This window comes from Lolium rigidum, chromosome 4, assembly GCF_022539505.1.
Source record: "Lolium rigidum isolate FL_2022 chromosome 4, APGP_CSIRO_Lrig_0.1, whole genome shotgun sequence".
Taxonomy (NCBI): Eukaryota; Viridiplantae; Streptophyta; class Magnoliopsida; order Poales; family Poaceae; genus Lolium; species Lolium rigidum.
In genome coordinates, this window is record NC_061511.1 from 257,770,477 (window position 1) to 257,781,112 (window position 10,636).

The window sequence follows — 10,636 nt, forward strand, 5'->3', positions numbered from 1 at the left end:
CGGAATCGTTGGCGACGGGCAGTGGCGGAGGAGGAACAAGCAAGGGGAAGAAGGAAGAGGAGAGGGGGGATGAAACTTCAGCACGCCAAGTTTCACGCGCAGATAGAGGCCGCCCTCAGTTTCGCCTCTCGCCCCGCGTATACTCGGTTCGACGAACTAATTTGATGTTGTCTGGAATTTTTTCAAGGTTTTAGGTCGAAATACGGGTGCTGCACTCCGTATTTTTCTACATGGAACGGAAAAATTATGGTTATTATTCGATTTTGCACCTTTTACGTAGCTGCTAGAGCTGCTCTAAGCATCTCTTACGCCTTTTGCTGTCGCCAACGGGCGCCGTATTTGTTTGCATGGTCGGGCAGGAAAAGAATATATGCTATACGTAGCGTGGAGCAATTACGTACGTGACGTATTTTTCTTGACAGGACGTGACGTGGTATTATTTTGACCGGGTACATGTTGCTGCGTCCGCTTTGCATGGACCGCGCTCGGCGCTATCCATACATGGCACTGATCTGAACTGAAGTACGCACCTCTCTAATGATGCGTACGTGTCGGCTGCGTTCTCGTGACGTCGGCAGCCCGCGAGATTAGCACTGTTCTTTCCGTGCATGAGGATGAAGCTAGCGAGATGGACGGCATATGGTTCTGTCTTTGCGGCGAAAACTCGCCGTCCGCGCATTGGATGCTCTTCGCTCTTCGCCGCGCAAGCGAGACCGGGACGTGGTATCTTTTCTTTCGATAAAGCAGCTCGCTAGCTTAGCCAAGCTAGCGTCGTTGTTTCGCCTAGGGCCCCGTATTGTTGGGCACTTGGGCAGGGCCGAGCGGTTTAGGGAGGCAGGGTTTCGTAAAGCATGAACACTACTCCGAGTAGCGCACATCTCTCGCCCACCGTACCTTGCTTTGTTTCCGAGAGCCCGAGGCACGCAAAACTCCAACGTGGAGAGAAGAAGCACGGGAGCGAAAGGTGGGAACGGAACCACAAACAAAGACGACCCGACCGAGGTATTATTTTTGGAGTGGCGGGAAGGACCAATGCAAGGTTTCGGCGTTTGTCTCCATGCCGGCCTGCACGCTCCCGCTGCGCGCGGCACTCGCAGGTTCTGCTTCTCCGCGGACGGAGCCAGCCGCCCTCTGCGATGCATCGCTTGCCGCCACACACCTGACCTGCTTGCCGCCTCGTGACCTAGGTTTTCTAGGGTTTACACTGCGCGCGCCTGCAGCCGAGCATTGCATGGCTGCTGGGAGTCGCATTAGATTAGTGCAGTCAAATGGACGATGTTAAATAAGTAACCCTGCGGCGTCCTCGTGGGACAATCTGTCCCTCTGCACTTGGTTTAACTGCTCCTACTAACATGCTACAGGGAGAGACAGACAAGGGCATGGGGCTACGGGCTTGAAAAATGAGAAACTACCTGTGAGTGGAGTGAAGTGAGGTGACAGCGCAGGATGGTTTTGGAGATAGATATTTATGCGACTGCCAGGTAGATAAACCACGGGCGAGCATGCAGATGCAGACGACAGCAGTGCACACCTCGATCTCACTCGCTCGCTCGCTGCGGCTCGTCTTTCCTGCATGCGGTCGCAGGGCCAGCTGTGCTTGGTCAAACCAAATTTTGGCGCCCTCGAGCCTCGCTTTCCCGCCATTTCTGGGCGTGCCGGGAGCTTTTCCCGCGCGCGCGCGCGAATGATGGCGCGCCTGCTTGCGGGTGCAGGGGCAGAGGGACGCGCGCGATGGTCGCTCTCGGCCACAATCCACTTGCAGTTGCAGGCCAACACTGCATTACGCTCACAAACCAATGATCGATGCCTCAGCGACCGTATGTCTACCTGTATTTTCAACTGCCAGCGGTGCGGTTCACGTACGCGGTACGCCTTTGTATGGATTGCAGTCGCAGGAGTGTACACTGATGGGCTGAACTGTGCCTGATTGGGGGCAGAGGATAACTACCATCAGTACGCGAACAAGGCCCATGGTGAAAACCATGTATGTAGTACGTGAGCCGTGAGCGGCAGCACGGTGCGACGGATGAGAACAAGAGCGGGTAAAAAGTGCATGCCTCGGCTATGTACTACCGAGCACGCGCCATGCAGTACGTTCAAAATAATAAAACTGCAACTGTTCAAAATAGCCTAACGGCATTGATTTTCGTTGATAGTACCACCACCGTGCCAGGGAAGTACCACTGTTGCGTATTACTAGTTGTGTCCTTGCACGAAGAAATCTATCGTTCCAAGTATTTATGGATTATGATACGGCCGGAGAGTACATCTGCAAGGGTGTGTGAGTGGGACAAATAGTAGGATTCTCTTCTATATCTCCATTCTACACTGTGCATTTTTTCATTTTAAATAAATCTGGATTTAATTACTATCACAATTGTCCCACAAAATATAAGAGTCTATGGTCTAGAGTAGACACATGAAATTGAGATCCCGCTTATCCGAGTGAGATCAACATTCTAAACGAGCTTCGCTATGGTGGTCTTTGGTTGACCACACACGTGGATTAGTGTACGAAATGGGTGTTTTTTTGAAATGGAAATGGAAATGTTTTTGGTTGTGTCATGTTGTCATCTCTTTTGATCACAATATTCAAATATAGTGATCTTACCACCGCATTGATACACATCAACATATTGAACTTAAACAATACATGAAACAACACATAAACATTTATTGTACACGTGCATACTTAAGTAGCTTTTCTTAATACCGTCTTGCTTAAGTTCCTTGACACATGCACCCTTGCATGACCATTAATTGGGAATCCCATGTCCTTGCACACTAGTTAGTACATAGGGGTTCAAACCCATAACCAAACGACACATCATATGACCACGACATCCTACACATATAGACATATTTACAACACATACAAACTTACTAGCTACCCGTGGTCAGGCAGGTATACTCCTTGGTAGTGGAGGTGCCACCCTTGCAGATCGCCACCTTGAAACCGCATGCCAAAAGCTTGAACTCAACCATGTCATTGAACTCTTAGTCGCACTTTAGGACGAGATACTTCCTGTTCTGGTTGAGCACCACTTGGCCTCCGAAATGCGCCACATGCACACATTCTTCACACCATAGTCAGGCTGACACATGCATGCATGACATAGGGATCCTTCGCAAGTACCTAAATGGATTCTGGAAAGTCAACGGGATGAAAAGTATGTGCATGTCATCTACATCTAATTGGAGTGGAACCGGCAAGGCACCAACTATTATGGATGTTACCACAACAAATACTACAAGGTGTAGCACTTGTTGGTGTGAGGAAAGGAGGGTGAAGCCATCCGCGGAACGAGATTGCACTAAGGCACGATTTCACCTAGGTTCAGCCCATCTGGAGAGTAAAAGGCCTACATCATGCTATACTTGTATTGATAAGGGTGTTCACAATGGGGATGCTCGCTGAGTCGGCTGAGAGCCACTGCAAGCTAAGGTGTTACGGGATGGCCAGAGCGAAACCCTTCTAGGGTTTTGCCCGGGGGTTTATATGAGTACCCCTAGCTATGGTAGAAGGGTAAACACTAAGGTTGTTACCAGCGAAGAGGCCGGATGGGCCCTAACCTATTCTCCAAGGCATCATCTTGGGCCTCAGTCGCCGAAGATCCTGCCCTAGTCGCCGCCGACTAGCTCCTTCTTGAACCTTGCTTCTATGGCGAGTGAGCTTGGTGATGGGCCCCAGAGGGCATATCCCCATCACCAACGCTCTAGTAATGTGTCCAAATTTGCTTGATGGTCGTGAGGAGTGTGTAACTTCATTGCTACTGCCTATATCCAACCCTGCATCTTAGGTTTAGTGTCTAGCAGTTGGACAAGTGCATGACATGGAAGATGGAACCCAAATGGGGGATGCCAGCCCCTACCCACTATGTCCCACTCCTCCTCAAGCAACTTGTTGTTAATTTAACATATATTTGTTATCATGCTAGCTATGTGCAAACAATGTAGCAACAGTGTGCAACAATATTGTGGTAAGTGCATTGTACCAATGTGCTTAAATTAATGTTCATACAATGTGCAATAATGTAGGAACATTGTAATCATGTATGCACACCACAATATGCATATAATGTAGTTGCCATGAAGCACAAACAGATTGGTAAGCATAATGTAGTACCGAAGTAGTACCAAGGCATATAGTCTTTTTCAGGTCAAGATGTAGTCCTTGGCCGAAGAACAGGGCGAGATGAAGATTTGGGGAATTTGTAGGCCCCACCACTTGGCCAGGGTGTGTTGCACCGTAGTATCACTTGGCCCCCCTCTTTGGTGTCTCCTTGTGTTCTGACACACATCCTCTTTGTTTATAACAAATACTTTTGCATGATTTCTCTGGATTAATTGGAAACTAAACCTATACAAAGCTTTCAAATTCCTTTTTTTTAAACTACGACAACCGAAGACGTGGCAGATTGCAGAGCCCTCTCTCTTATGTTTTTTTCCAAGCAGGAAGCTAGAATGTATAATACATGCCATTTTGTTCTTTGAGGAATACACATTAATATATGTGAAGAAATTTATGTACATCGTAGTTATTGTGAAAACAAAAGAAATTTTCCATCAGGTAAGACCTAAAGGAAAAAAAATTATATTGAATTATATGCAAAATAGAGCATAACAAAACTCTACGATTATGAAATTTACAAGACAAAGGAGCTCCATTAGAAAATATCGTGACAAATGCAATCCTCCAATGTTCCTTGTCTTTTTTCAAACTAAAACATTTAAAGCAAAGAGGCCCAAATACACGAAACTGTGAAAGTTACAGGATGCGCTAGGTTGGATATAATGCCTTCAACACCTAGAAATGCCAATTAAGCAGCGGCTAATCTCCTTAGAGCCCATCATTTTACAAAAAAATCACTCCGTTTAGATGCGTAGAAACTGGGCATGAAATTGGAATTTGGTTCAATTCCACAAATTGTACCGTTTGGTTTGCGCTCGGAATTGATCTGTGGAAACCGAATCAAATTCCATGACCGGTTGCCCGCGTGCAAACTCCCCTCCCACGATTCAGAGGTCGGACCCTCGGAATCCCTTGGAAACACGCCCCCCACCCACCATGCATACCTGTTCGCTTGAGCAAAATAGAGGAGGTGGAGCGAGCTAAACCTTCCTCGACCTCCCCCTCCCATGGAGGCTCCCCATCTCCCTTCCCCGACTGACCAAACCTAAATCGTGGGCTGGAGGCGACGGGAGGATGAGCAGCGGCAACGGAAGTGTAAACAACGGTGGCGGCGGGAGGTTTAGCAGTGGTGCTGGAGGCAGCAAGAGAGTAAGCAGCAGCGACGCTGGTTCGGACTTGCCGGCTACAAGAGGATGAGTGGCAGAGGCACCGGTCCGGACTTGCCGGTGGCGGGAGGGTGAGAAGCGGCGGCGTCGGTCCGGAATTGACGGCAGCGGGAGGGTGAGAAGCGGCGGCGCCGGCCCGGACTTGCCGGTGGCAGGGAGGGTGAGCAGCCAATTCATTTCCATAGTTTGTTCATCCAAACAAGATTTGGAACCGGTTACACAATTTGATTCCAACAACAATTTCCGAACACATCCGAACAACATAATCGAATTAGAAGCCAATTCATTTCCATCTTAGATTTGAAATTTGAGTCCAATTCAATTCCACACTCAAATTCGATGCATCCTAACATACACAGTGTAAAGAACATTTGAAACTTTCAATCTTATTGAAAAGTTACTTATACAATGATGTATACTAGGGTGCAAAACACCACTCAGAAGTTCTTTGTATCACAGGATACACATAAATGACAGAAAAGTGATGTGAGTATAGTAAACCGTGTTTATTTTGAAACTATATATACAATTTGTCAGATCTTGCCATTTTCTTGTATCCCAAAACACAAAGAATGTTATGTTGAGATTTTTCACGTTTTGGAGTATACAGCATTAATTCAGTATATCCAGACCTTTCACAGGAAGTTCTTGGAAATTGTAAATATAGTTTTCAAAAATTTCAAAATAAAAGGCTCTATAGAGCTCGGCATCCGTTTGTGTGTGGGCTCTGAGACAACACCCTGCTGAATCTCAGAGAAGAAGTCGAGAAAACATAGGCATGTTTGTAGGACTCGCAGAGATATGGTCTGTCCGTGCAGACAAAATCTTGTCTTGCAATTCATGACGGTGCGTCACGCCCCGTCTACGCCCATATTCTGTAGCTGACTAGCTGTAGCTGATGCGGCAACGATGGGTGACTAGTGAGTCGTAATTGAGCAGTACCCTGTCTAGATTTGCTTCGTGCGAATGTTATCGGTGCCCGTCCAGCATGGGGTTCGGATTTTGAGTTGACCCAATTGAGGCAAAACGGGCCACACGTATCGTAATGAGTTGGACGGCTGCCACTACGCAAGCACAAGCAAAGCTGTAGAGCTCATAATGCCACGGGCAGTGTGTGCTCATCAACTCACCGTTCGCTGTAGGTTTATTCTGTTCCTTGTCATCTCCTACCCAAGCTGTATCCTCTGTCGTGCATTGAATGAACACCATCGGTTCAGCTTGCTTTAGGCTCCGTTTGTTTGGTCTTTTACTTCTGCTTTTGCTGCTTTTGGGGTCTAAAAAGCAGCAGCCCAAACAAACAGCAAAATTTTGCAAAGCACTTGTGAGAAGCGCTGCCACAAAATACACTGCAAGGCGCGAAGCAGGTCGGAACCTGCTTCCCGAGCTGCGCCCGGCTTCCCGAATGGCAAATGACCGAGTTGTCCTCTACCCTTCGTACTATTTACCCCAAAAATGCCACCCCATATATGTGCACCATAGCCTCCCAAATCAGACCCGGCCGGACACCCCCTCCCCATTTTTTCTTTCTCCCCGTTCCCGTCAATGGTGGGCTAGGGTTAGGGTTAGGGTTTCCCCGCCCCGCCCGCCGCCGCCGTTCCCGGCCAGCGCCGACGCCATTCTCCGCGACCGCCGTCCCTATCGTCCTGACGCGCTCCATTCCCGTCCTCTGCCCCGTCCCAGGAGGTCGTCTGCGAGCTCGCGCTCGTCCGTCGAGGCGCCGCCGTCCCTGTCCTCCTCCCGCTCGGGCCGTCCCTGTCCTCCTCCAGCTCGGGCCGTCCCCGTCCTTCTCAAGGTCACCCAGGGCCGGTCCTGAGATTTCGAAGGCCTGGGAAGGAACTAAAATTTTGGGCCCTTCTTATTATAATTTTTCCCACATGTATGAGATCATGAAAAATAACAATGTTTACATGATACCTTAAAATGTTCTGCGCCAATTCCTAGAAGCAAAGTCAGTGACGATGGAATCAGTATCAATCTCGTCCACTAACTTCTTCTCGATGTATAGAGTAACCAAACCATTTAACCTCTCCTGAGACATTACTGGTCTCAAATAGTTGTTCAATAATTTCAACTTTGAAAAGCTTTTTTTAGCTGATGCAACAGTCACAGGCATAGTAAATAAGAACCGATAAGCGGTAGAAATATGAGGATAACAATCTGTTTCTCTGACAAACTCAAAAATCTCCATAGCACACATTGGTGTATCTGGCAAAGTGAATTTCATAACACTTAACTTGGAAATAAGTGCATTCAACTCAACACCACATGTATCAGGTTTACCAGAATTACCCAGCTATGCAAATTCGGTGATTGCCTGATTGGGGATAGGAGACTGCCGGACTGGGACTGTTGCGGCCGGTGGACCAGCAGGCAGGGCAGCAGATCGACCGTCGCGTGCGGTCGGTGGTCAGCAGTCACGATCGGGAGAGCAGGAAACCGCCGACGGACCAACAGTCGTACGTGCGCTGAGTGGGATTCCTGGTTGGCCGACCGGATCGAAAACTAAAAGAAAAAGGAAAGGCCCAACATAAAAATTCATGCCCATCTAAAAACGTTAATTGTTTTTTCCTACAATGTACAGTAGCCTATATAAAAAGTTTGGCCCCTAATTTTTCTGGGCCCGGGGCGGCCGCCCCGCCAGACCCTCCCCAGGGCCGGCCCTGAGGTCACCGCCGTCCTAGGAGGTCGACGCCAAGCTTGACCCGTCCCCGTCCATGTCCCTGTAGGTCGGGGTGCCGGCGTCCTTGTCCTCGTCCAGCTCGTGCCGCCCTCGTCTCCTAGGCCAGGGAGGAGATGGGCGCCGACGGCTTGGCCCCTGGGGCGGCCGACTTCGAGCTGATGCTGCGCGCCTTCGGCGACCGCTGCCAGTTCGACGCCGCCGACGAGGCGTTCGACGAAATGCTCCTGCGTGGGCTCGTGCCGGGCGTGGCCTCGTGCCGGGCGTGGCCTCGTACAACGTGTACGTCGCCGCGCTGTGGAAAAACCTGATGTGCAAAACTGCTCAGCTTGGCCTCCTCGCACGCCCGTGTCTGGTCGTCACCGTCGCCGGTCAGCAGCTCCACGTCCGTATTCTGGAAATAGTACTAGCATGTTGACATGAGCTCTTTGCAATCTGAGTAATACTAGTATGTATGTATCTGGTATGCATCTGTACAAAATTTTCTAGCTCTTGGTTTAGTGCAAATTTTAGTTGTGATTGTTTGTGATATTTTGAATTAAGAAAGAACACAAACAGCGGTAAAACTCCGGCATGGCGCATGTGTGTTGCGGAAATTATCCAAGTAGCTGATTTTTATTTATTTAAGTTCTACACTCATAATCAGGGCAAGCCGATCTTGAATATATGTAATTATTTTAGGGCAAGCCGATGTTGATTCGTGCCAAATCAATATTATTTTAGGGCAAACCGATCTTGAATATATGTAATATTTTATATTTAATATGAACAAGTCTCGTAAAACAACAAGCAGAATTAGTTGATTCGTGTCAAATCAACATTTATACAACTTCTTCAGCATTCAGGGGCATTTCAGAGATTACATCCATCATCACACCTACAGCAGCCATTAACAGCATTCCTGCCAAACATCAAATCTCTGCTTCTCACAATGCTTTTCACCAATGCTTATCGCAATCAACAGTACAAATCGCTTCTCAAAAGCTGCAACCCAAACAAACAGACCCTTAGTGAGTAGCTTCCAACCGCATCATCATCTATTCAGTTTCACTGAATATCATTCACAAATACTGCGATAAAACACAAGCTTAAACACAAGTGGAGTGGATGTATCTAGGTTTAAATTCTCACGGACATGAATTTAGGAACCTATAATACGGGAGGACAGACTAAGCAAGAAGTGAAATTCTTCCATAATTTAATAAATAGATAAAACAAGAGAACACCTCGCATCGCTCCCTAGGCTTAGCCAATGAGAAACCTTATGCCGCCACCATAGCCTCCTAACCTCCCCCGAACGCCACTACAAACGGCTTGAGTTGTGGTGGCGGTGGACTCGCTACCAAATGGTGGCACAACATTCTTCCGTCGGTGGAAGCTGCCTTGTATGGGGCGTACGGGTGTAAACGGATATGATAATTTCCGCAACGAAATCGGCGCCGAATCCGTTTTATGGTATCTATATCCGATTTTAAAGGATCCGGCAGATATGGATATCCGATTCCGAAGTGGTACTCCAACTATGGTATAGGATACAGTATAGCAAATAGCATGAGGATATGGATTATCCGAAATTTGATTAGGATAATCCGAAGGTTTGAAACCGGATAATCCAATTTTTGAGTCAAAAGTAAAGGCCAATCTTGGAAAGTTTGTTAGTTATTAAGTTACCAAATTCATTTGGCGAGCATGTTTATATCTAAATTTCGAACAATGCTTGAGTTTTAGCGCATTATGTCTCTTTCTTCTTAACTACACAAGACTAAAAGTTTAAATCTCTCTCAAAATTTGCAAGAGCTATAACTATCTACCGATGAGAGCATATATCCAAATAGTTTTGTTTCCAATCCGAGTCTGATCCATTTCCGATTTGAATCCGCACACCGATATATCCGCATTCGAATCGAAACCTATCAATATGCACTCTGATCCGAATCCAAGAAAAATATATGGTAGAGGATATGGTATGAAGAAAATCCGATCCGATCCGATCTGTTTACACCCCTAGTGGGGCGACAGTGGCCTAGGAAGGTGGATCCAAGGCAACAACTACATAGCTCGATGGTGAAGGCGACGACTCGATGATCTTTTAGAGTCGGTAGTCTCTCGGTGGTCGGAGCCGGCGACATCTCGTTCAACTCCTCCTCTGGATTGGGGTCCTAGATTTCATCATTCACCTTCTTCTTCGAGGTCATGCGGCCATGCTTCACCGTTGGATCTCTTCTGGTCCAGATCTAGATGGGCTGCTAGGTCGTGTATGTGAGTTTTCTATGGTGTGTGGTGGAAGCGATGCTTTGTCTCGCACCAGTTACATGTTCATATAGTCAGCTGAGTAGGTCATATTTGGTAACACGCGATTACATGGATTGACTAAATCGGGCCGCTGCTGGCGTTTTGCACGACTGCAACACAAAAGTTCACCACCGTGTTTTGTTTAGCCGCGCCGCATTTTCTGTCGGGCCTGAATCTGCCGACCGCTGACTGAACTTTTTGCCGTTCAGACCCATCGAGGTTGTTTTCGTGCGTCGGATTGGAGGTGTCGTGCTTCTAATTGCTGCGTGGTTCGTCTAGAACCGTCCAAGTAATTTCTCTCGCCGAGAAGGGTTTGCTTGTTGTTCGCGTGAGTTTGCATCTACTAGATCGTAAGCCACGTTACTTATC